At 46.7% G+C, this 27,275-nt stretch overlaps 1 protein-coding gene across 1 annotated transcript in view; it reads right to left on the bottom strand.

The window, feature by feature from the left end:
* Positions 1-27,275, bottom strand: part of LOC142814094 (uncharacterized) — a 150,331-nt gene that overhangs the window by 9,398 nt on the left and 113,658 nt on the right. The gene's annotated exons all lie outside the window — the stretch shown is intronic.

Raw genomic sequence — 27,275 nt, 5'->3', positions numbered from 1 at the left:
ACGAAAAAAAAATGAAACAATGGCATCCTAAGGAAGCTACCGAAACCACACGTTTTTCGGGACAGTAACAGGCCGTCTATAAAAAGTTTTTAAAAAACCTGCGAGTTTCTCGTGCATCTAAGTAGTACAAAGACAAGTATTTCATTTGAGTACGCAACCATACTTGAGCGTGCAAAAAAAATGTTCCAAAATGCAGTTTTCTGTAAAGCCCTTGCCAATTCGACTGACGTCTTGCACAATAGTATCCTGATAACACCCATTTTATCGCTATGCGGCCGGTGAGCTTTACAGCTAAGTTCGTTGGGCGACTAATTGGCATCTCGCGCACGGTAATTGCGGCATGTTTTGAATCTCGAAAAACGAGTTTTGTATACTTTTCTACAGAATTTCTCCCGGTGGTGACGGTACTGGTCTGCTGATCCGACAGATTGATCATTACCGCGGCACCAGCATTTCGAAGCACGCGAAAATTCTCAAGTACTACGCCTTAGATGCGTGTACGGAGCTGTAAATTCACGTGAAAGAACCCGAGGAGGTCGACCTTTTTGACGTCTTCCTCTGCCGCAACAGAGTATGGGAGACACCCGCTACACGTTATGCGCTTGCTGTAGGGCATAGTTTTGCCTGCCCAGTCCTCCTTTATGGTGCACCTCATTAAAATATCGCAGTTTTGACAGGTAAAGCTCCAGTAACTATTATTACTCGTGCGTGATTGCTCAAGATTTATTTGCTTGTATTTTCGCTAAAACATTGTACCCAGAATCTTCGCTGCAGTGCCAGTTTCGTTTCTGGAAATCGAGCAAGTCAACTTCTCATGTGGTAATATTTCTTATTACACAACCTATTACTTGAACAGCAAAAAAAAAAGGTGAACCAGGGTCCTATTTTAATTGCCTGCAGCCTCAATAAAGCAACAAGTAGAGAATCCAAGAAAAGTATGAAGGAAGCAATAATTTTAGTATGATTCAGCGTTTTCAATAAGCACTATACTGTTACACACTGACCAGCAATAGCAGAAGCAGCACGTAGCTTAAGTTGCCGAAACTTTTTTTTTCTATATAAGCAGCGCACTTTACTTCTCGTGCAGGGCCACTTTTGTTCTTTACAATTAATTCCGCTACGAAAAAAGCTACGTAGGCTAATTATGGGCAGAACAACACCACGGCACAGTGATAGCAAGGCTTTAGCAGGTCCATATTTGCTGCCTCGTGGCTTGACTTGGGATACATAAGAACTCAGCCGAGTAAAAACATTTTGTGAACTTTTTGTGCATTGACGCGTTTTGTGTTTCACAAAAAAAACTTCGAAACACAGTGAAGAACTTCGTTTCTATAATCGCATGATTGACACAGTTGGTTGGTCACCGGCAAAGGACACCTCTATAATTGGTCGCCAGCATGCGATGATGTTTATGCAACTATACGTCATATTTTTACTTCGCCACCTATTTTAAGCCACTTAGACCTATATGCTGCTCCAACCCAGGTGCACACGGATGCCAGTCACATAGGACTTGGCACTCTCTATGCTCATCGCAAGCTTGGATTCTTGGTGTATGCAGTTGCGTATGCTAGTTGCGCCCTCACGAGGGCAGAGCGCAAACAGTCGGTTTCCGAAAAGGAATGCTTGGCTATCGTTTGGGTGTTACAACAATGTCTGCCTTACGTATAAAGACGCCCACTTCGATGTCCTTACTCATCATCATTCACTCTGTTGGCTGAGGGAGCGTGTGGCAGTGGTTGGCGCCTCAAAAGAGCAGGCAGTTTGTTTGGGTCAATGAACCCCTTTTTAACACTGTCAAGTATATGAAAAGGCATTCGCAATATTTTTTCGAAAAGTTGTTTGCCTACCAAGAGCATAAAATCTGTCTAAAGATCAAGTTTTTTCTAAGAAAAGCTGAATTCAATCAATCAGATTTACAAAAAGCAAGCCCTCAATTATGACAACTTTTTTTAATTGAAAAGCCCTTATGCCAGTCAAAACACGGTTTTAAATCATTTGTCCTCATTTTCTTTATTCAAGAGCCAGAACTCGATAAAACGCTCAAGTAGTTTTTAGCCCCAGGTATGTGTGCTCACTTAACTAGCATTAATATTTGGTTTCAGCGATTAATGCTACTAAAACTTGCATTTTTCATAAATCTACAATTCTAAATATTTACTGCAGCATATCCTTTTTCTGGTGGCTTGGGTTGAGGAAATATGTTCAACTATTATCAAAATCTATTGGCTTCTTGCGTGTGCGGGTGAGCTGCCTGCAGTCTCTCGAGGGATGACGCGCGTGCAGTTTGCAGCCAACGAATCAGAAGAAAGATGCGCATGTTAAAGGTGCCAATCGCTTTTTTCTTCCTAATGAAATATCTGGTCTACCTCATCACGATTCTGATAGATGCAGACAGTTTTTTTTTTCTTTCTTGATTGCCGCAAGGCATAGCACGGCATAGCTGTCGTGAACATCCTTAGCATATGTGGGAGCAGCTTCCGCAGGTTGGCAACAACAAAGACGACAATACACCAGTGCATGCGACGCTGTGTGGCATGAGATCGCACTTTCTGACGGCTCTCTCTTTTGTGCTTAGCAGCATGGGAAGCTGCCGTCGACTTACATAAGCGTGGCAAGTAGGTATTGCGAATAACGTGCCGAAGGGCTCCAGTCATTATATGTCAAGTCAAGTGAAGCCAAGTTTATTAAATGGTTCAGTTGAGTTACATGGTTAGCGTTATTGCAGCAGGAGGTCCCAAAGTTTCAGAGAAACTGACAGGGGGACCTCCTATGGCTACTTGCATGGGGTAAATACAAAAAATACAGCAATCGTATACGGAGTTGTGAGTAATAATGAATAATCTTGATTAACAATAAAAATACGATCAATACTCAACATAATGGTAATACTCACTATTGAAAAATAACAAGGAAATAGTCAAAAGCAAGTGAAGACAGAAAACAATATTAATGAACTCTACGTGACAAATGCAACACGTTTCATTATCAGTGTTATCAATTATACAAAGGCAAATTGAAGTAGTAAAATAGCACAGAACTGTGAAGAGCTATTAACAGTTAATTACACAAATCGGATGAGTTAATTAATTCCTGAACGTAATGTTTCTTACTGCGTGAAGTGAAAATAAGGATGTTATGCGATGATTTCAATTCTAAAGGCAATGAATTCCAAATGGCTATGCTAGTAAATAAGGTTGAGAACTTGCCGTAGTTTGTCCTTACGGCCGGCAAAAGAAGATTATTGCACTGGGAAAACCGGGTGATGTTACCATTAGTTAAGTGACGATGATCAATGCATGCAATAAAAATGTCATGCGTGATGAGTCTAAAGGCGACAATGGACATTCTATGACAAAAATAATTGTCTCAAAGGGAGTATGTTAAGCTGAGGAAACAACGAGCTGCAGGAGAAGTAAAATGTGCTGAAAGTCATCAATCTAACTGCTTGATTCTGAAGTCGCTGCAAACGTTCGATCTGCGTGAAATATGTGTTGGCCCAAGATGATACACAATACGAAATATGGCTATGAATATAAGCAAAATACAAAGTACGTATGATGTGAGGCGGAAAATAGGTTCGTGTCTTGATGATGACGTGAATACCAAATGCAATCTTTTCAACGAGTGATGCTGCATGTTTATGAAATTTTAGTTCGCTATCTAAGATGACGCCAAGAAACCGCGCTTCACTGGAAATGTTTATGACGGTATTACCAATGTGAAGGGAAGGTTGTATGTCAAGTGAAATGCGCGGGGAATGGAACAACATAAACACGGTTTCAGTAGCATTGATCTGAAGATAATTGGCCTGGCACCATAAAGTTATGTTATGTAAATCTGTGTTGAGGTCAGACTGGAGTGAAGAAACTGATTTAGATGACTGAAAGATGGTTGTGTCGTCAGCGTAAAGTATGCACTTGGTCCTTGTAAGAATGGTAGGTAGATCATTATTAACATCAAAAACAAAAGTGGGCCTAAAATTGATCCCTGTGGAACGCCAACGTTAATTAACTTGGGCGTTGAAAGATGGCCATTAACATGAATCATTTGAGAACGGTTACCGAGGTAGCTCTTAATAAAACTTAGTGGCGGACCAGACATACCAAATGATTCGAGTTTAGCAAGTAGAACGTGATAATTTATAGCGTCAAAAGCCTTCGTCAAATCGATAAACACAGATCCCACAAGTAACCCTCTATCAAAAGCTTGTTTAACTTCCTCTGTTAAGGTAATTAGTGCCAGCCCAGTTGAATATCCTTGACGGAATCTGAATTGTTGTGGAGATAAAAGATTAATTTTTTTCAGATAACGCATTAATCTAATGTGGAATAACTTTTCAATTACCTTACCGAAGAAAGGCAGGATACAGATTGGTCTATAATTCTGTACAAAAGTCTTATCACCCTTCTTAAAAACTGGAACTATTTTACCAGCCTTAAGGCAGCTCGGAAACACACCCGCTGAAAACAGCTTGTTAATTACTGCCAAAGGTGGTGATAGTAAGTTTGAAACTAGTTTTAGTTTAAAAGGATCAATATTATCTAAACCAGCACTTGTGGTCTTTAGTGATGTGATGACCTGAAGTACTTAATCTGCAGACGTGGAATGAAGATAAAAAGAATGAGTACACCGTGGTATATTGCGTAAATGATCTGATGATTGCTGCGTATCCGCAGATGCGCAGAAATGCTCACTGTACGTGGCGGCCACTCTTACAGGGTCGGTATACATTTTGTCACCTTGCTTTATTTTTATTGTGGGCTCTGAGCAGTTTTTCATGTTCGAAAATTCTTTAATGATTTCCCAGCAGCGTCTCGTGTTACCTGTGTTTTTTACAATGAGATTCCGGGAGTAATTGCGCTTAGCACGCCTAAGTAAGGAAGATAATGTTGCTGAGTATTTGTGAAAGCGGCATTTTAATGCGAGGTTATAAGGCTGCGACTTTAGTTTCTTATGAAGGTTATTCTTTTTATTATTGGACTTCAACAACGAGTTTCTTATCCATGGATTTCTAGGGGAACGATACCACTTCGTGACAGTAGTGGAAGTGGTGCATGCATCTATACCTGAAGCTATTTCTTCTGAGAAAGACTTAAAAGCCTTTTCTGTGCAGTCTAGATTAGTCACCGATGTCCAGTCTACTGTGCTAATTATTTGCACAAACCTGTCCGCGTCGAATCGGCGTTTCTGCCGATTCGAAGATGTTACTGGCCTTGGTATTTTCGGAGCCCAGAATGAAAAATACGGGATTATGGTCTGTAATGCTATGATCTATTACACCTGCAACGTGTTCAGTGGAAATGTTGGAGATATGATCTATTAGGGTATTCGAACCTAGTAAATTGTTTCTAGTTGGTTCTGAGATATGCGACGTAAAGCCATAGCAGTATAAACAGTTCATATATTCTAAGCACGATGCACTATCAGGATCAATAATGTTCATATTAAAATCACCACATAAGACAACGTTTTTATTTTCCCTCACTAGGTTATTAAGAATGATGCTTAACTGATTACAAAAATCGGAATACGAAGATGAAGGTGACCGATAAATGGAAGCTATGATAGTACTACGGCTATTCAATGGTATAACACTATGGTTGAATTCAAGCCAAACAGATTCACATAAAATATTGTTGAAGGTTATGTCACTACGGCGTTTGTAGGTTAAGGATGAGTTGACAAGTATGGCACTACCGCCACCACGACAGAGCTCCCGATTACAGTATTCAAAATAATAACCTGGCAATCCGTACAAGTTATCTTCATTACTAGACAACCAAGTTTCAGATAAACATATGACAGGGAATGAATGTTTAAGCAAGAAAATCAATGCAACAAGGTCATCCTGGTGCTTTCTAAGACTGCGAATGTTTAAGTCAAGCAGTGATAGAGATGGTGACTTCTCGAGTAGCAATTCTGATGTTTGCTGGTACGAGAACGCAGCCATGTTGATCTAAGGTCGGTTTAAAATGGGGATTGATAGGATATCTAAGAGAATACTCGGAGATCTTCTGTGCATGCAATTCGAAACACGCGACGATCATCCGCCTTTCTGGCTTTGATTGTACAATTGTCAGTCTAGAGATGCTTTCTTTGGTTGGCTTTCTTAAGCGCAAGTGCCTGTGCAAAGAGGCGCTTTCGCTCTGGTGTGAGATGGTCATTCACATACACAGGTTTAGTGCCTGTGCTCCGAGAAACCCTATATCTGTGGTAGACAGGCATGCCTTTCTTGCCTTCTTAGCGAATTCAGCCTTCTTGTTTCTCGAACAGAATTGTGCAATAATGTTGCTTCCATTCTTTGCGGGCACCCGATGAGCGGTGTCTATGTCTGTATCGGCAATTGGACTACCAATTTTCTCACCGATAACCTGGACGACTGCCAAGCAGTCTTCACCCTTTGTCTCAGGGATTCCCTTCAGTTCAACATTATTAAGTCGCGAGTATTGTTCGAGATCACACATTTGTTTACTGAGCTTCTTATTCTCATCCCTCAGGACCTTGTTTTCTTTAGTTAGTGCCTCATTTTCATTCTTTACACGTTCACAGAGGTCATCGAACATCACAAGGCTTGCTTTCATCTTTGCGAGCTCCTGCCGAAGAGCCTGTAATTCCTTTGCTAGTTCCGCGCAAGTCGGCATTCTCAAGATAAGTAATGAAGAAAAGTAAACTCAAAATACGGAACACAAGACACAAAATAAAAAAAGAAGATAAGCTATATAAACTATATGAAAGGCAGCAGTGGAAGCGAGAAAAAACGCAAAACAGAAAGGAGTGCACTGAGAAACAACGAACCTGGACGGCGCGAACACAAGGGTCAATGCTTGTACACAGCCGCAACCACTGCTGCCAAAATGACAAGCAATGGCAAACGATGGTCTATTTGTAGGGCTCCTTGTCCGGTAGATGGCGAACGTAACGGCTGAAGTTCACTGACGTAGTTGCACGTGCCGAGGATACAGCAGCAGCAGCTAAGCAGTGCTGTCCAGTGAGCCATGCAGATAAGATTCACCACCTGGACGGAGCGAACACAAGGGTCAATGCTTGTACACAGCTGCAACCACTGCTGCCAAAATGACAAGCAATGGCAAACGATGGTCTATTTGTAGGGCTCTATGTCCGGTAAATGGCGGACGTAGCGGTTGAAGTTCAGTGACGTAGCTGCACGTGCCGAGGATACAGCAGCAGCAGCTAAGCAGTGCTGTCCAGTGAGCCGTGCAGATAAGATTCACCACCTGGACGGAGCGAACACAAGGGTCAATGCTTGTACACAGCCGCAACCACTGCTGCCAAAAAAAAATCTAGAATAAGGACGAGATCGCGTAATCGTGGTCTCCGTAGCAATGTCCTGGGCGCACGTCACGAACGAAGGGGCACGATACCAGCCTTACATAGTTATCGGAAGTGGCATGCATGGTCGGCAATTCGCAAGACGTTGAAATAAATACTTCGGTGAAAACAATCGTTTTTCATTGTAAAATGACATCTTGAACACAAAGATACCAGAACGGAGAAATTTTGATTTCTTTGTCTGTCGCACAATGAGCCACCCGGTCAAAGTTGGAGCACTTTCTGAACGTCCAGTCATCTTGGGGCTGGTGGCTGCGTTCATACTTGTGAATATTTTGAATGAAAAATCAAATATTACGCATATCCGAAACGCAACCTCGATATGCAAGTATTGGGAGGAGTAGTGTTCTTTTATTGTAAAATAGGTAGATGCGTAATTTTAAAGATGCAAGTGTTTTTTAAGCTGCGCTTAAAATACAACGTCATCCGCGGAAAACGTCTGCTGGCGATATCGAACGTGCTGCCTATACTTCGGCACACGTTTATTTCGGCGCACCAGTAGTTCATGCATGGAATCATTGACCCTGTCACGCAATAAAATACATTCATGCCTCCCAAACGGTCCTTTGCAAGCTATCAAGCTAACAGCCCCGAAAATGAACACTGGCGTCGCTGCTATTATGGTGGTGTGACTTCACAGCAATGCCTATTCCACCCATTCCGCCGCCGCTTTTTTGCCGTTTTGTGCCCTCGTTGTGTGCCCGAACTCCAAGGAGTTTGTTGTTTTATTGTTTACTCCGAAAAAATTGGTGCTGTCAAAACATGCTTAGCTGTTTCAACATCAATATAACTAGGCATAGGCTTCGGGGTTGCAAGATGCGTCCCGAAGTATTTCAAATGATAGTCGAACGTTTTCGACTCAGTAATTGTGATTTATTTTCATCATAAAGGTTACGTACGCATTTGCAAAGAATTTAGGTCATTTGACATAATGGAGCTTTCGCCAGCAGGGCACTTTCCATGAATCTGTCTGTCATAAACAATCACTTACCATGTATTCAAGATCAAACGAAATCGTGTGGCTGCACGCAGAACAATTTCAAAAATGCAAAATTCAAAAACTCTGGGGTGGACCAAGGTTTGTACTGACCCCCCACCACCAGCTATGCCACTGGTGGGCGCAGCAACACATTCCGCGTTTGCAGAGCCGGAGGAAAGCGCAAGTGTTCACCTCTTCGGCACGTGCGTATACTGTGAATCAGCGTTGAAAGCCCGCATATGTCGTAATGTATGTACATGGCGCGGAATAAAACTCATTTGCGTCCGTCCCACAGTTGCGACGGTAGAGCTGATGCCGCGGAGAATGAAATGGTGTTTTTGATGGCTTACTTCTCTGAGGACTGTAGTAGATCACTGCACGGGCCCGACCCGGCCCGCAGGGCGGCCCGGGCCGGGTAAGGCATTGTTAGATCAGGCCCAGGCTGGGCCCCGGCCATTGAGCTTTGGGCTCCTGTCAGGCCCGGTCCTGGGGCAGGCCTATTGCATGCCCAGGTCTCATATAACGGCTGTTTGAAGAAATTACAGGAAGGAGGTGTCTGCTTGCTGCCTGCGGCGTTCCCTTTACTTTGGCAGAAGGCGTCGTGAAATGTGTACAAAGAATATTTAAGGCAGTAATTAATTAAGGTAAACAGTTAACTTTCTACACAATTTAAAACCGTTAACTTATCATTGAGGGTGTTTTCGAAGTAAATGGCAGATGGGCTGCTTGGTGCGCTAGTTTCGGTTTCGCCTGCTAAATCACCCAGATTTCATCGCTCCGCGGTGATTACCAGTGGCCGCTTTTCGAAAATTGCTAAGTGGCAACAGACTAGAAGAACGAATAACTTTGACTCGCCCGTTTGACTCTACCGAATATTTCCAGTTTTTAAATGCTTATTTGTTTTAATTTCTGTAATTACTTTCGTCATTAGTGCAGATAGAATATGTCGTCATTCTCTTTATTTGCGGCGACATCATTGAATCTTCAAAGACGAATAGTCTTGCCGAAGTCATCATTGCAGAAGGTCAATCGTTGGCGGTTGCAGTTGTTTTCCCAAGCACCTCCTGCGAACCCGCAGTAGGTCTTCTAGTCGGATCCGACCGATTGTGAAAATTAATGCCAAATGACAGCGGAGTACATTGGGTGTCGGAAAACACAGCGTTAATCACCATTTGACTCCCCAAGGGCCATCATCCATCGAGGAGCAAGTTAGACATTATGCGAGCAGTCATGCATGCAGTCGTGGACCGTTGTTTCCTACTGGAACATGCTAATCGCTACTAGTCAGCCATGAGGCAGAAGACATGGATTGGACACACAGACGTGCAGTCCGCTTTTAGATAACGCGCATGCTGCGAATATTTATTGTTAACAGCGCACAGAAGAACCCTCTCACCGGCATTACTTTGGAGGTCAAAATCCAGTGCCAATATATACAATGTGGCCACTGGACGGTTGTACAGCGCCATTAGTTGTTTTTTTTACCAATATACTCGCTAGCAGACGGTCCCTGCGTTGGCGTTGAGAGGCGAGGGAAAGAGAGCGGACGCGCGTGCGCCATAAGGATGGTCACTCCGCACACCAGATTCAGCTCCATCTTAAGCTGCTTTGCATCTGAAATGGACGTGTAGATAAGATCGCCACAGATAAAATGTCAGAAGTAGTGCGCAAAACATGTATGACAAAAACCCCGGTTGTGTTTTCAATGTCCAACTTGAAGAGGGAGCTGAAGTCACTCTTGACGTCAGCTCTCCCTTCGACAACGCAACTTCCGAAGACGGCACCTGGCCTGAATGGCTACCGCCATATGAGCATTATAACACCTCAATTCGAGTCACCTGCATCTATGCCGCTGTCAAGGCGGCCTTCTAGGCAGTCTTGGTGAGATACGTGAACGGTTGTGGTCACTAAGGCGACACCTACGTGGTAAACACGTGCGCTGGAATTGTGATGCATGGGCGCGATTTTCGCTCAATGCACGCTCAACAGCTAATGCACATGAATTCTGCGGAAATCCGCAAGGTGGTGGAAGGGTTAAGAAATACAATAAAGAAAACCACTCTTTTATAGCATGAAGCCACAAGAAAATCCGTACGGATTTCATAGAATGAAAAACCTATTAGTTTCCCAAAAAATCGTCTTGGTCTAGAGTCCTGACCCCAGACCAGGACGACCCCGTCCTGACCAGGACAAATTTTCGGTAACTAAGAGGATTTTAAAGAAATTACTATGAATTTCCTCTCTCAACAGCTACAACACCTTTCCAAAAGACAGTGTGTAACAATCGTAGCTGGTTCAAGTCGACAGTATCTACAGTGTTTGTGCACGTGGCAGCGGGGGACGCTTTACCGTGAATGGGTATGTTGTGATCGTTAAAGGTGTGCAGGTCAGCGCAGTGCACAGATTTGAAGTTGCATTGCGGCTAATGCATCTCTGAACGCTTTCCGTCCTCTTATCGCACAGAGTTTTGTATTCCGATAAGGAAGTAACACTCCAGATTTTTAGTCGTGAACTGAAGTCGAAGCTTTTGAGACACCTGCATACTAAACACAATGTTTTAGGACTTGTCTGCACTCATGCAACTAATGTGAATATTGTAGGTGAGCGTTACTTATTGTGGGGAAGATTTTTTCAAATATGATACAAACTGTGAAAGGCTACCTGCGGATAATATTAGGGGAAGGATAGTGAAATTGTCGGGGTGAAGGGTGAAATAATTGCGTGTGACACAGACCGAAAAGCCGAAAAAGGGTAGTGGGGCAGAAGCGCGTTTGTTTGTGGACTGTTCGAACGTACGCCATCTTCTAGACGGCACTAAAGCCCCCATAAAGATTTTGCCATAAAAAGATAACACTTTCAAAAATCGAAGGCCGTCACAAGAAGACGACGCGATAGGCATCTTCAGGGGAAAAATTCGCCGTATATCCATGGAGTGAATATGATGAGTGGGGCGAAGCGTCCGTCCGTCTGTTTGTCTGTCAACTATTATATACGAAATCCACTTACGCCATCTAGCGATATCTACTACTACTACTACTACTACTACTACTACTACCACTACTACTACTACTTCCACTACCACTTCCACTACCACTTCCACTACCACTACTACTACTACTACTACTACTACTACTACTACTACTACTACTACTACTACTACTACTACTACTACTACTACTTCTACTACTACTACTACTACTACTACTACTACTACTACTACTACTACTACTACTACTACTACTACAGACGAGTAAATGAGCTACACACTAAGGAGCTTCGCTCCTAAAACGAAGACGGTGGCACACTTGCTAATGAGTGTAGCTCGCTTTGACAGATTATGGAACAGCTGTGGCGGATACTAGGAAAGAAGGGTTGGAAAAATAGCCGTCTTGTTTTGAGCTCGAACACAGATTATACCTTGGAGCCAGCCTAGGAGCGAACACGACAGCTTTATTTCTGTAACGCTGCCAAGCATGCTGTATCCCTTCCAGAAACAACAAGAGCATGTATTTAAGGTGCTAAGATCCTCTTTGTTAAACCTTGTCCTGCGTCAGGCGTAACCGGCAGATTGTCCTGAATAGTACAAAAGATGACGCTGTTTAGTCACCATTCCGCGACTCATTTGCTAGATGGCGTTGGTTCAATAAAACTATGTGCAATGGGACGGACAGCAGCACGGACAGACAGACAGACAGACAGACAGACAGACAGACAGACAGACAGAGGAACCAACGGGTGGACGGATGGACGCACACACGCACGCACGGACGAACTCACGCATGGCTGGAAGGATGGACGAGCGGTCACTCGGACGGAAGCACGGATGGATGCAGGGAAGGACGGACAAAAGCACGGATAATGCAGGGAAGGACGGACGAAAGCACGCACGCACGGCTGGAAGGATGGACGAGCGGTCACTCGGACGGAAGCACGGATGGATGCAGGGAAGGACGGACGAAAGCACGCACGCACGGCTGGAAGGATGGACGAGCGGTCACTCGGACGGAAGCACGGATGGATGCAGGGAAGGACGGACGAAAGCACGCACGCACGGCTGGAAGGATGGACGAGCGGTCACTCGGACGGAAGCACGGATGGATGCAGGGAATGACGGACGAAAGCACGGATGGATGCAGGGAAGGACGGACGAAAGCACGCACGCACGGACAGACGAACGGATGGATGTACAGGCGAACGGATGCACCGACAGACAGACCAACGAACGCATGGACGAACACACGGATGGACTAACGCTTCGCCCCACTTATCATTCACTCCATGTATGTGTTGTGATTTTTTTATTGCATGGCGTAATAAATTAAGTTCGTGGTGTCTGTCTATTCTCATCTAAGTGTATGTTGGGCAAAAATAGCCATAATACATCACGTTTGCATGATCCGTGTTACTTTTACGTGACAGCCACGGCTCGCTTAGAATTTATTTAGACTCAAACTATAGGTGTCTGCCATTTTTCCCACTTTATGTAGGTATACATTGTAGTGGTTCTTCAAAATGCAAAAATAAAACTTTGGGGCTATCACTGTGTACATTAGAGAGCCAGCTATGACTACAAATATATTACATATTACCTTGGAATTATTTTCCAGAAGTGTTACCGACGTAAATAACCGAAAGTACACAAAGCACACCAGATAAAGTAGTGACACTAAAGGAAGTTCAAAAACACTTACTAGAATATCTTTTCTGTGAGGAAGATACCTTCACAATAACCGAAAAGTGGGCTGTGCCTCGTTTATGTTTAAGACAAAACTGGCTGAAACGGGTCGGGCCGGACTGGGCCGGGCTTAGACCAATCCGGCCACGGCCGGGTACGGGCCGTCATTAAAAACACCGAACCCGGCTCGGGCGGCCCGGAGCATGAAGTTTTCGGGTTGGCCGGGCTCGGGCTGAAAAAATCGGCCCGTACAGTGCTCTAGACTATAGGTAACGCTGCTTCAAGCAATGAGCCTACGAGGCAAGTAATGCAGAGATCTCTGCTTCGCACAACAGGCGTCGTCGGTGACGACGAGCGGGAACGTGTCGTGCATGTACACTCTTGAAAAAAAGGTAGTAGTACTTGCTAACTTTGGGCTAGTAATAATGGTTTGTCACATATGTTAAGACCCTGGTAGTAAGCGCAGATAGTAACGGCGTGGGTAGTAATAGCTACTGCCTTTGCTGTTACTACCAGTGTCACAGAACGAGCGCTCAAAAAGGGGCGCGCCGCCAAATTCTCGCGATGAAGCGCCAAGAGGTCAACCATAAAAAAAGAAAACTAGCATCCGTAAACTCCCCGGGCGCGCGTCCCTCTCCCCTCGGAAGCGTAGGTTCGCCGACGAAAACTCCTCGCATCGGCGGCCGAGCAAGCCCTGGAAATTTCTCGATGGAAAGAGGCGTGGTGATGCCGGGTTGAGTCATCCGTCGCGGACGGCCCCCCTATCGTCTCGCCCTATCCCCCAACCTTCGCTGCGTATCGCGCCGACGAAATGATGAGAACTTTCTGGAATCTCGCGCGGAAGGTATTTAGTCGAGCAGCCGAGATGAGAGATCAGCAGAAGATGGAAGTTAACGCCAGAGCGCGTAGGGTATTCCACCGTGTAGTCGGCGAAGGTTTTGTCCACAAAGCAGGAGAAGAAGGAATTGTTCGCCAGAGCGCGTAGGGTGTTCCGCATTGTCGGCGAAGCCTTTTGCCCTCATTGACAAAGGAGGAGAAGAAGAGGATTTTCACCTGATGGGTGAAGACTCGAGCTCCAGGCAAGAGTGTGTCTACCGCCAGTGGGCGAAGACGCGGGGCAACAGCCGCACGTGGGAAGCCGACGTCTTTCCAGCAAAGAAGTTTGAAGCTTCGAGAGCGGCCAATTGAAGACGCGAGGTTTTCTGGAAGAGAACCTTCGGGAGCAGCGGAACGACAAAAATGCTGGACTTTGAGTGAGTGATTCTCAGAAGAGTATTATCCAGACTTTGTTCCAAGAACTTTGAACTGAATAAGTTTCCTAACTCTTTAGTCTTTAAGTGTCTTGGTTGTTTGATGCATGCGACTGCATTGTAGTGCGTATTGTTGTCTGCGTCCGTTGTTTCGAGTGTGGCTGATTGTACTGTGTAGTACGTTGTTTGATTGGTGACCTATCGTATTCAACTATTGAAGAGTGTGCATACTTGTGTATCGTTTTGATCTGCCATAATTGAGAATATATTTTGTTTTGTTTATCAGCTCTCGGCACTGACTTGTTCTTTGGGCCACAGCCAGCGTACGCTGGCGCGCCAAATAGGACCACTTTTAAATTGTCCACGCTTTCGTGTTGCGGTTCGGGGGGCCGATACTTCGGCCCTTGGAATTAGCCCGGCGATTGCCTCCCTAATTAACGGGACCTGTGACAATTAATCTGGCGTCCGTGACAGGGACCTTTTGGTGCACAATATGTCCAAAGTAGGGAGAAACAGCCTCGAGTTGTTGATAGTTCTATTGGAACGATTTTGTGGGTTGTTCAGTGTTCTCGTTAACGAGTGCAGGAGAGTGTTCCGATATATTGATTTAGGCAGATACTTTTTACACGCGGCAAGACTTTATTTGCGAGACACAATGGATCCCGAAAAGTTAGTCACTCTTGGTGAGAAGATGGGTCTTTCTGGCGCCGAGCTACAGAAGTGGGTCACCCAGAAGGAAAAAGAAGAAAAGGAGAGGGCCAAAGAAGAAAAGGCAGCTGAGCTGGAAAAAGAAAGGCTGGCGGTCGAAAGAGCCAAAGCGGAAAAAGAAGCTGAGTTGGAGAGAGAGAGAGGTTGGCAGTTAAGAGAGAGAAAGAATAAAGAGGGGCAAAGGAGCGACAGCTGAAAGAAGAAAGAGAGCAGCAATTGAAGTTGGAGCTGGAGAGACAGAAGTTGACAGCCGAAAGGGCGCGAGAAGAAAGAGAAGCGAGGGAGCGACAACTGAAAGAAGAAAGAGAAGCGAGGGAGCGACAAATGAAAGACAGGAAAGCGGAGATGGCTGAAAGGGAACGGCAGCGGCAGCACGAGATGGAACTCGAGCGGCTTCGTTTGCAACAGCGAAGTGAAACTCCCGTCCAAGCTAGAGTTGAAAGCAGCGAACGGGAAGATCATGGCTTCCGCTTGAACCCAAGCAAGCTGCTCGTAGCGTTTGATGAAAGGAAGGACGACCTTGTCGCGTACCTTCACAGATTTGAGACGATTGCAAGGAGCCAGAATTGGCCGGAACATCAATGGGCAACTGCTTTGAGTACTTGCTTGAGTGGTGAAGCGCTCAGTGTGTACGGTAGGCTGACGCCGACTGATGCAGCCAACTATACAAAGGTGAAAGCTGCTTTGCTGAAGCGATTTAGATTTACTGTGGAAGGTTTCCGGGACAGATTTCGGACAGGAAAGCCAGCTGATGGTGAGACGGCTACGCAGTATGCCGCCCGACTTTGCCATTATTTCGACAGATGGATTGAACTTTCAGGGATAGAGCAGGAGTGCGATGAACTTAGAGAGCTCCTAGTTAGAGAACAATTTCTTACTGGTTGCCATCCAAGCCTGTCGCTGTACTTGAAAGAGAGGAGAGCTAAGTCACTTGAAGACATGCTTGAATTAGCTGATCAATTCTTTGAAGCGCAAGGTGGCACTAATTTGGCCAAGGTCAAAAAGGAGTGTCCTAAAGATTCAAAAAATTCGGCACCCGAACAAAAGAAGCGTGCACCGGAAAGCATTCCGCGATGTTTTCTGTGTAACCGAGTGGGTCATCGCGCAAACAACTGTCGTACTAACTTTACGAGCTCTACGGTAGTAAAATGTTTCAAGTGTGGTCAGACTGGGCACAAAGCAAACGCTTGTCGGAACGGAGTGAGTCAAACTCACCAGGTATCCTGTGTGCTAGCAGCACCGAAATCCGATAGTGATGCCGTCAATGACGGATTCGTAGAGTTGAAAATGGGGAGAAACTTCCTATTGTGGGTGCTGTAATGACAAAACAGCCAACCGGTGTTACGAAGGGAATGCCAACGCTGCCTGGAAAAGTTGTGGGCAAGAAGGTTACGGTGTTAAGAGATACCGGAAGCTCCACTGTTATCGTGCGGAGAAATTTGGTACGAGAAAGTGAGTTAACAGGCAAAACGAAACCAGTTTGCCTAATTGACAGTACGGTTCGGATGCTTCCCGAAGCAGAGATTGAGGTTGAAACCCCGTACTTCAGCGGGAAGGTTACCACTCTATGTATGACGAACCCCCTGTACGACCTCGTCATCGGAAACATCGACGGGGCGCGAGGGCCGAACGAACCAGAACGTTGGGGGGAAGACCCGAAGATGGAGCCCCCGCCGACAAAGGGGCCGCGAGATACAGCGGAGAAAAATCCCGTGAAGGATTTCACTCGAGCCCAAGGTGAAGCCTGGGCGCAAGAGACAGCGAATGAGAACATGATCGTATTGAATGAGTTTACTTGCTGGGCAGCTGGACTTACGTCGGCTCGACGTCAACTGACCGACTATGTAAAGATGATGGAGTCGGCCAGCCAGGCACAATGTCGTGACATGAACAAGCGGGTGAATTACCGAACAGGATCGGTTGAACGTTATCACCCGCTAACAATGTCGGAAGTGACAACGATGGGTGAGACGCCGCCTCAGATACCATCGGTGGAAAGGGCTCGCCAGAACAAAACGAGAAAAAACAAGAAAAGATCGAGCGAGCACTGCAAAAAGGACGCAAGCGCAGCTCAAAATAAACAAGATAGGTGCTGAGGTCGAATCGGAATGTGTTTGGCAGTACTGAGTGCAATATGTTGTGTTAATGTGGGTGTTATCCTGTGTAACAACTGTATGTCGAGCGAGTCAAAATGTTTGTTACGGTGATGTGATGTATAGTATTGTACAATGGTTGTAATAGGAGAACTTTGTACATTTGTATTGTTTGGAATATGTGATGGAGTGTTGTACTCATGTACCTGTGATTGATTGATATGTGGGGTTTAACGTCCCAAAACCACTATATGATTATGAGAGACGCCGTAGTGGAGGGCTCCGGAAATTTAGACCACCTGGGATTCTTTCGCGTGCACCCAAATCTGAGCACTCGGGCCTACAACATTTCCGCCTCCATCGGAAATGCAGCCGCCGCAGCCGGGATACAAACCCGCCCCCTGCGGGTCAGCAGCCGAGTACCTTAGCCACCAGACCACCACGGCGGTGCCTCATGTACCTGTGGTTATATTTCATGTGTTGTGTGGTTGAATTACAATGTACAATTGCATTGAGTGTTCTATTGTGGTTGTGACGTGCCATGAGCGACGGACTATGTTACAGTCTTTGAGAGTGTGGGGACTGTTCGCGCTCGTTTGTGTGGTTTTGAATATTATGAGATAATATTCTTAAAGTGGGGGGCAGTGTCACAGAACGAGCGCTCAAAAGGGGGCGTGCCGCCAAATTCTCGCGACGAAGCGCAGAGAGGTCAACCATAAAAAAAAGAAAAGCATCCCTAGACTCCCCGGGCGCGCGTCCCTCTCCCCTCGGAAGCGTAGGTTCGCCAACGAAACCTCCTCGCATCGGCGGCCGAGCGAGCCCTGGAAATTTTTCGATGGAAAGGGGAGTGGTGATGCCGGGTTGAGTCATCCGTCGCGGACGGCCCCCGTATCGTCTCGCCCTTTCCCCCAGCCTTTGCTGCGTATCGCGCTGACGAAATGATGAGAACTTACTGGAATCTCGCGCGGAAGGTATTTAGTCGAGCAGCCGAGATGAGAGATCAGCAGAAGAAGAAAGTTAACGCCAGAGCGCGTAGGGGGTTCCGCCGTGTAGTCGGCGAAGGTTTTGTCCGCAGTGACAAAGCAGGAGGAGAAGAAAGTATGCGCCAGAGCGCGTAGGGTGTTCCGCCTTGTGGGCGAAGCCTTTTGTCTTCCGTGACAAAGGAGGAGAAGAAGGGGATTTCCACCTGAGGGGTGAAGACTCGAGCTACAGGCAAGAGTGGGTGTCTACCGCTATCGAGCGAAGACGTGTGGCAACAGCTGCGTGTGGGAAGCTGACGTGTTTCCGGCGAAGAAGTTTGAAGCTTGGAGAGAGGCCAATTGAAGACGCGAGGTGTCCTGGAAGAGAATCTTCGGGGGCAGCGGAACGACAACAACGCTGGACTTTGAGTGAGTGATTCTCAGAAGAGTCTCATCCAGACTTTGTTCCAAGAACTTTGGACTGAATAAGTTTCCTAACTCTTTAGTCTTTAAGTGTCTTGGTTGTTCGATGCATGCGACTGCATTGTAGTGCGTATTGTTGTCTGTGTCCGTTCTTTCGAGTGTGGCTGATTGTACTGTGTAGTACGTTATTTGATTGGTGACCTATCGTATTCAACTATTGTCGAGTGTGCATACTTGTGTATCGGTTGGATCTGCCATAATGGAGAATATAATTTTGTTTTGTTTATCAGCTCTCGGCTCTGACTTGTTCTTTGGGCCACAGCCGGCGTCCGCTGGCACGCCAAATAGGACCACTTCTAAATTGTTCACGCTTTCGTGGTGCGGTTTGGGGGGCCGATACTTCGGCCCTTGGAATTAGCCCGGCGATCGCCTCCCTAATTACCGGGACGTGTGACAACCAGTACTTAGTAACTGCTGCTATCCTAGTAGTTACCACCCACGGGCAGTAACTTGTATAGGTTTCGAGAAAATAAGTAGCAGCTGCAGATACTAGCTTGTTCATTTATTTTGACATAGTATTAATTCTTCATTGCTAATATCGGTCAATCAATGCCTCATTACTACCCAAGTTCGGGTAATTTTGCGTGATGTGCCATGAACGCGAAAAATACAAAGATTTAAGAAGTTCTCTATTTCTTTACGCTGCAGTGTGAAGCAAGCGTTTGGTATATATAGCTCCTATATCGCAGATGCATGTCTAACACAGGGAAGCACTAGAGTTTCAGCATGAATTATTGCAAATGCGAATCTATAGTACTATACCATACTACCTCACCACGTTTGTTTGAGGACGTAGCACAAGACTTTTAATCAGCCTCACTGGTAGAAAGAGTATATGCCATATCTTTTATTTATAAAAGGTCCACACAAAGGCATTATGTACACTGGCTGAAACAAAGTACCGAGAATATCAACATAGTCTCAGTGCATTTGAATGCTTAACACGGCTAGTATATCAATGGTTAAACGGTAATAATCATTTTTTTGGGTTTGACGTGCCAAAACAACGATAATGTTTGAATACTTGTCGCAGTGGATCAATTTTCACCGTCCTCCGGAATAATTGTGACCATCTTGTTATTTTGATCTGCTGGTCTTGTTAATTGGCTGTAATTTACTAAGGTTGTTGCAATTGTCCATTACAACGCGTGTAGCACTTGCTTATGATTTGTTAACTTGTACGTCTCCGTTTCGACAATATCAGAATGACGTTTACATGTCTCGGTTGCGAAATTTAAAACAAGCTTTTTTTATCTATGGATAACAAATCTCCTGCGTCATTTTTCTGTTTAATGATGATACGTCGAGACGATTCCCGTCATAAATTATCAGAATCCGTATCACAACTGTTTTGGATTAGTGAACAGCCGGGTATCAAAAAGGCAGTAACGGAGCAATAAAGGTAGTAACGGCAGCCGTGACTACCTATTTCATTCCTGTTACTAACTGTTTACTACATAGGTAGTAAACAGGTCGCAAAAAGTTTGTAACGGTTGCAGCTAGTAACTGATTACTAACGCATGTTGTGAAGACGTTGCAAAAGGGTAGTAATGGTTCAAGAAAGGTAGTAAGCGCTGCAGTTACCACCTGTTTGCTTGCAGTTGCTACACTTATACAACTTTCTTTGGGGGTGTACAGAACCGTCCTAGTTGAAATTTTTCTTGGTGAGTGAGAGAGAGAGTAGGGTTTGGGGTTCAACCACACCTATGTATCTTCGCGCGTGTTTTGGTAGGTGCATATGTGCCACTCAATAATTCCCAAAACTTTATTTGTGTCCTGAAGCCCGGTCTTTTCAGACCTAGGCGGGCCGCGTCCACGTCGGTACCGTCAGGCCGAACCTTGTGCCGTCATCGTGAACCTTCTGGATTGCCATGAGCAATGACTAATTAGTCAAACTGATGTTTGCACTAGGCAAACATAGTGACGAAGCCGACAACACTTGTGTCCTTGTGAATTTCCTTCGAGGGGCTTTGAGCTTTCCTGACAGAATCAACTTCGCTCTCTCGCTCTCTCACTTGCAGTGGGCAGATCACAATTGCGCAAGGTTAGAGGTGACAAAGAATCCCACGTAGTTTGTTGTCTCTCAATTTAGAAGTAACGTGAGGAAGCGCACGCATGGTAACCCGGTTAAATCGACCAGCCGGTGGCCCAAACAGGTAGACGTCGCGGAAATCGCCACTGCCGATCTTGGTGAATCTACCACGTAATGTACGCACACATGTGGACCATCTTAACATTTGTCATTGGAACTGCCGCAGCTTTCATAAGCGTGCGACCGCTCGACTCCAGTTCACACAAACAACACCCCTCAAACCAGATAATATCTGTCTGCAGAAAACAGGTGACAAGTGAGTCACGCTAACCTGTTAATTTACCTTATACAATTAATGTTTCCCAAAAATTGCGACGCCGGTGCCTTACGATATCTTATCGAATGTACATCTGTGAAGATGTCTATTCGAGCACAAAAGCCGCAACGAGGTTGCAACAAAAAACGACCGTACAGCAAGTCTGGCGAAGGCGGAACCGGCTCTCGCGCAATCAGAGCACGGGGCTTTTCGTTATCTTCCGAAGGCGCATACGTGTTGGTTCGTATGCTCCACTACGATACCCTCGGAGTGAAGAGTAGCCATACTGGCGAATCAGGGAGTAGGCACTATGAGGGAGTCGTAGTAGGGCTTGAGACGGTCGACGTGTACGGTCTCGCGTCCTCAACGGCGCAAATCTGGCGATTGTGTTAGTGGCTCGATGATGTAATTCACCGGGGAGGTCGCGTCAATGACACGGTACGAACTATGGTACCGGGCCAGAAGTTTAGAAGACAGGCCAGGAACGTGCGGGGGCACCCAAAGCCACACAAGGGAGCCAGCACGAAACTTAGGAGCAATGTGGTGAATGTCGTCATGTCGAGTCTTTTGTAGACCTTGAGCCTCACTTGACAGAGACCGAGCCAACTGACGGCAGTCTTCAGCGTATCTGGCGACTTCCGAAAGCGGGGAGCACTCAGATGCATCAGGGCGATACGGGAGTATAGTGTCCAGTGGGTGGGAAGGTTCGCGGCCTACAACAGAAAGAACGGGAGAAAACCGGTAGTCGCTTGCGGTAATACAGGGTCGCAGTTAGTGCGGTCGGAGGAGGTGTACATCCTCAGCATGTGACCAAGTGTGCGGTTGAAGCGCTCAGTGAGACCAATTGTCTGTGGATGGTATGCGGTAGATTTCCGGTGGATGATGTTGCATTCAGCGAGGACAGCTTGGATGACCTCCGACAGGAACACTCTACCCCTATCACTCAGTAATTCGCGTGGAGCACCATGGTGTAAAATGAAGCTGCGGAGAATGAAGAGTGCAACTTCGTGGGCGGTCGATGCCGTTAGAGCTGCAGTTTCAGCGTAACATGTCAGATGATCGACACCGACAATAATCCACCAGTTTCCAGAGCCACTATATGAGAGGGGGCCATAGAGGCCAATACCCATGCGGTCGAATGGGCGAGCCGAACACGGGAGCGGCTGTAACATGCCAGTAAGGTGCCGTGGAGGTGCCTTGTTCGGTTGGCAAGTGGTGCAAGATTGAACGTATTTCTGCACAAAGCGATACATTCCTCTTCAGTCATATTGTTGGCGCAGCCTTTCGTAGGTTTTCAGGACACCTGCATGAGCACTTTGGGGAGCTGCATGGAAATTTATGCAGATGTTAGAGCGCATATGACTTCGGACAGCAAGTAGTCACTTCCGACCACCAGGCATGTAGTTGCTGCGGTACAGAATGTTGTCTCGTAAGGAAAAGGGGGCTGCTTGCCGGCGTAGCGCTCTCGTGGAAGGGACAGCAGACGGATCGGTAAGGTAGTCGACTAACAAGGCAAGGTATGGGTCTTTACGCTGCTCCGAAAGCATGTCAGTAGCGTCGAGTGGTGACAAGGTGGTAAAAAGGGGTGACAGAGAAGCCACATCTGGTGTTAATGGCGATCGGGAAAGTGCATCGGCATCCGCGAGCTTGCGACCGGAACGATATACGACACGGATGTCGTATTCCTGCAATCGAAGTGCCCAACGTCTCAGGTATTCGGACGGGTCTTTCAAGGTGGACAGCCAACATAGAGCGTGATGGTCTGTGACCACGTCGAAAGGATGGCCGTAAAGGTACGGGTGAAACTTTGTCAGCGCCCAGATTATGGCCAAGCACTCCTTCTCTGTCACGGACTAATTCAATTCAGCCTTCTCGAGTGCGTGACTTGCATAAGCGACTACGTATTCGGTTTGGGTGCCTTTCCGTTGTGCCAAAACTGCACCAAGACCGACGCCACTTGCATCGGTGTGAGTTTCTGTGGCAGCAGTGGGGTCGTAGTGGTGAAGAATGAGTGGTGTTGTCAGCAGGCGGCACAGCTGGCAAAATGCGTCATCACATGCAGGTGACCATGCAGATATACCTTTGCTGTTGGAAAGCAGACTCGTCAGAGGTGCAATGATGGACTCGAAGTTGCGCACGAAGCGACGAAAGTAGGAGCTGAGACCAGTGAAACTTGTTAGGGCTTTCAGTGATGTGGGCATAGGGAAGTCAGCGACATGTCGAAGCTTATCAGGATCCGGAAGAACACCGCCTCTTGTGATGACATGTCCCAAGATGGTTAGTTTTCGTGCTGCGAAGTTGCACTTATTGGTGTTAAGTTGTAGGCCTGCAGAAGTTAGACACGTCATAATCTCGTGAAAACGACCAAGATGTGTCTGTAAATCAGCTGAAGAGACTACGATGCTAACCAGGTCCTACAAGCAAGTTTTTTACTGGTGGGCACGCAAGATGGTATCGATCATGCGCTCAAATGTCGCAGGTGCGTTGCAGAGCCCAAATGGCATGACTTTAAACTCATATAGGCCATCCAGCGTTAAAAAGGCTGTTTTAGGCCGATCACATTCAGGCATTGGCACCTGCCGGTACCCAGAATGCAGATTCAATGATGTAGAGTACGCGGCGCCTTGTAAACAGTCAAGAGCGTCGTCTATTTGTGGTAGCAGGTAGACATGTTTCTTCGTAACCTTGTTTAAGCGGCGATAGTCCACGCAAAATCGAACGGTGCCATCTTTTTTTCTTTACCAGAACTACAGGTGATGACAAAGTGCTTTGAGAGGCTGCATGACTCCCCGTTTAAGCATGTCATCTACTTGCTCCGTAATGACGCGACGCTCTTCGGCGGTAACGCGGTGAGGATGCTGTCGCAGAGGCCAATGTGAGCCGGTGTCAATAGTATGAGTGACAGCCATGGTGCGGCCCAAATCAAAGAAGAGCGAAACTTGTTAAGGAGAGTAACAAGTTGGCGGCGATGCGAAGGGGGAAAGGTCTGCGTCAATAGCATTGTCAAAGGCTAACGAACTTGATGGTTCAGACGCATGAGTGATTGCGCCAATGTGACATGGGGTTTTGTCGGGGAGAATAATATCATCGATATGGTCGACAGGTTGTACATATCTCAAGGTTTCCCCATGAAGTAAGCCAATGGGGTAGTTGCAGTGGTTGGTAACCAGCATTACGGTTACACCAGACGCAATTGTAAGAACGGCAAAGGGGAGAACGATGCCCTTGCGTTCAGTAAAAACCAGAGATGGCGTGAACACCACCATGGCGTCAGGTTACGCTACAAATGAAAGGCTAATAGGGACTGAAGCTTCCGGAGCCAATGTGATGTCGTCGTAAGCGATGAGTTTGAGGAGCAGAGGAGAGCCGTGAATAGCACCATGCCACAAAGAGATGTGGTCACTTTCTTCAGTTTGCGACAAAATATTGCGTTCATCACAAAAACTATGGCCCCGGTATCAATTAACGCTAGTGTGGCGACTCCCTCAACATCGACATCCACAACATTTCGCGGTGAAAATGGAGGCCTTGATAATTGCGCAGAAGTTGCAGTTCTTGCCACCGGAACTGCACTGATTAGTTTCCCTCCTCGGGAGGTGGTCGACGACGCATAGGCGATGGCGATTGGTGATGAGGGGATGGGAAACGAGCAGTTGAGGGGCGACGATCCGAGTCGGAGTGCCTCTGTTTATATGCAGACGTTTATATGCTACTGGCCTGCTGCGACGCGTAGGTAGGAGTTCCAAAGAAGACGTACGCAGGTATGGGGCGGTGGCGGCAGAAGCGTGCAACGTGGCCAGCGATGCCGCACGCGAAGCAGATAGGACGGTTGTCATGGGTGCGCCACTCATTAGATGGACGGATAAAGTTAGGTGGGGGCTTGTATACCGGAGGCGAGGCCGGAGGAGGTGGAGCCGATAAGGAGACTGGATGCGGTAGAGGCCGCGCGACCACAGCTGCGTAGCTGAGAGGTGAGGGTGGCGCAGGTGGTGCGTAGCCGACAGTTGAGAGATCAGGTGCTACTGAAGTGCATGGGTAAGGGGCCGGCACTGTAGGGAGGACATCGCAAATTTCAGTGCGTATGGCCTGCTAAAGTGTCGAAGGCAGGCTTGCGGAGGGCGCGTCGCTATGGGACAGCAGGGAGAGCTGTCGGGCGACTTCCTCTCTGATGAAGTCTTTGATCTGGTTGGACAGACTTTCTTGGTGAACGTTGGCATTTGCGAGTGCGACGGCCGAGATCTAATCTGGTGGTGGGACACACTGTCGCGCGATGGAACGCTGATGGCGCAATTCATCGAATCTCTGGCACAGGCTTACGAGGATTGCCACCGTGGTCGGGCTTTCCGCTAGCAACATCTGGAATGCGCCATCCTCGATGCCCTTGAGAATCTGCCTAGTTTTCTTTTCTTCGGGCATAGATGGGTTAACACGCCTGCAGAGGTCGAGCACATCCTCAATGTAGCTAGTAAACGTCTCGCCAGGCTGCTGAGCTCGGTGGCGTAGACGCTGGTCAGCGAGGAGCTTGCGGACCTCTGGTCGGCCGAATGCTTCAGTCACGAGGGTCTTAAAGGAGGACCAGTTGGCGATGGCGGTCTCACGGTTGGTATACCAAACCTTAGCTACGTCTGCCAAGTAAAAGATAACGTAGGCGAGCTTAGAGCCGTCGTCCCACTTGTTGCTGGTACTTACGCGTTCGTACAAGGAGAGTCAGTGTTCGACGTCTTGCTCACCACTGCCGCTGAAGATTGGTGGGTCCCGTTGGCGGGTAGCGCCGGGGCAGGTAGACGGGGCAGCCGATGGTGCTGATTGGGCTGAGATGGGCTGGTTGGCGACTGCGTCAGTCATGTTTCGCGGTGGTCTCTCGGCCAACTTGCGAGAGCGGAGCTCCAGGTCTGCTTGGGGATCTCCGCACCTCCACCAAATGTGAAGATGTTTCTTCGAGCAGAGAAGCCGCAACGAGGTTGCAACAAAAAAATGAGCGTACGACAAGTCTGGCAAAGACAGCGCAGGCTCTCACGCAATCAGAGCACGGGGCTTTTCGTTATCTTCCGAAGGCGCATACGCGTTGGTGCGTAGGCTCCACTACACATTACATAACAAGATGTTCAACTCCTCTCCAAACTATTGAGATTTATGCACGTAAGTGCAGTAAAGACAGCGCGTGTATTGTAAATGTGTATATCCCGCTCGACGAAAATAGCACAGATTTTGAAGCTCTGGTTGTTTGGGCAGTCTCCCCTTTGCGCAGGCAGGACCGGTTCAATTTTCTAGCTGATTTCTACGACCTTCCCACAACCTAGGGATATAGACGTGACTCTCCGAAAGGGAGCCTCTTATGGAAAAAGCTGCAGAGAATCACGGGTCTATCTTATCACACTACCCCCAGTACCTAAACAGTTGGGAAAAAGTGTAATTGTGCACACTTCACCCGACTCAAACCCTTAGGGACCAATGTAGTTTACAGAGTACACTATCTTATTCGGGAAAAAAATACATAACAATATTCTCCTTGTGCTCATTCAAATTTTAAATTCAAAGGGCTGCAGCAAGATATTGCTAACTTTGAATATTGACTCAGTCTTACTTTTTCTGTATTTTGAGCCGTTCCACTTAGTGACAGCAAGAGGCCGTCAATCGCACGTGGTCAGCACTGTTCTTCACGAATATCGCTCACGCTTCATAACTAATACGTTGGAAAAACCTGATTGCTTGTGCATCAGCAAGAACAAGCGAGAAGTGTATATAGCGCATAGTTTTGCTCGAAGGTGTACTCAAATCTGGGTGTACTTTTCATAATACAAGTGGACCTCGTGGGAACACACGCGTATTTAAAGAGGCCCTGACACACTTTTTCAAGTAACTATGGAATGAATTTCCTATAAGAGCTTATTGCATCACGAATTCGACGCCGCAAAGAGTTTAAGAATCTGTCGTGTATATGAGCGGAGTTACAAAGATTTGTCGCACGCTGCCAGCACATTCTCTCTTCTCTCGTGCCGACGAAAGCTCTGGAAGGTAAGCAGGGAGGGATGAAAAGGTAAAAATAATACGTCACCCGCGCCTCATGACGTTGAGCTTTTTTTTTTTGAATGCGCGGCTTTTTTGAGCGATTGCGCACGCTCACGTGGGCAAGTTGCGGCCTCCCGTGGCGATCGCTGTAACGACCGAGCACGCCATGTTCAAATCAGCCAATCGCTGATAGATGGGTTTGCTACGTGTGATTTTTGAGCGTCTTCCGTCATTTGTCGAGAGAAGAGAAAGGAATTTTTAGCGGAATTTGATAATTTATTGTGAATTTGAGGTCGCATGTTGCGCTCTAATATTTGGCTCGCGTGCAGTAGGGAGCCTCTACTACCAATTGGCAACGTTTTCAGACCATGCTCAAAAAGTGTTACAGGGCCCCTTTAATGTTGTGCGGTGCCTCAGA

This window comes from Rhipicephalus microplus, chromosome 4 (assembly GCF_043290135.1).
Source record: "Rhipicephalus microplus isolate Deutch F79 chromosome 4, USDA_Rmic, whole genome shotgun sequence".
NCBI classification, from domain to species: domain Eukaryota; kingdom Metazoa; phylum Arthropoda; class Arachnida; order Ixodida; family Ixodidae; genus Rhipicephalus; species Rhipicephalus microplus.
This window is presented reverse-complemented; position numbering and strand designations above follow the sequence as displayed.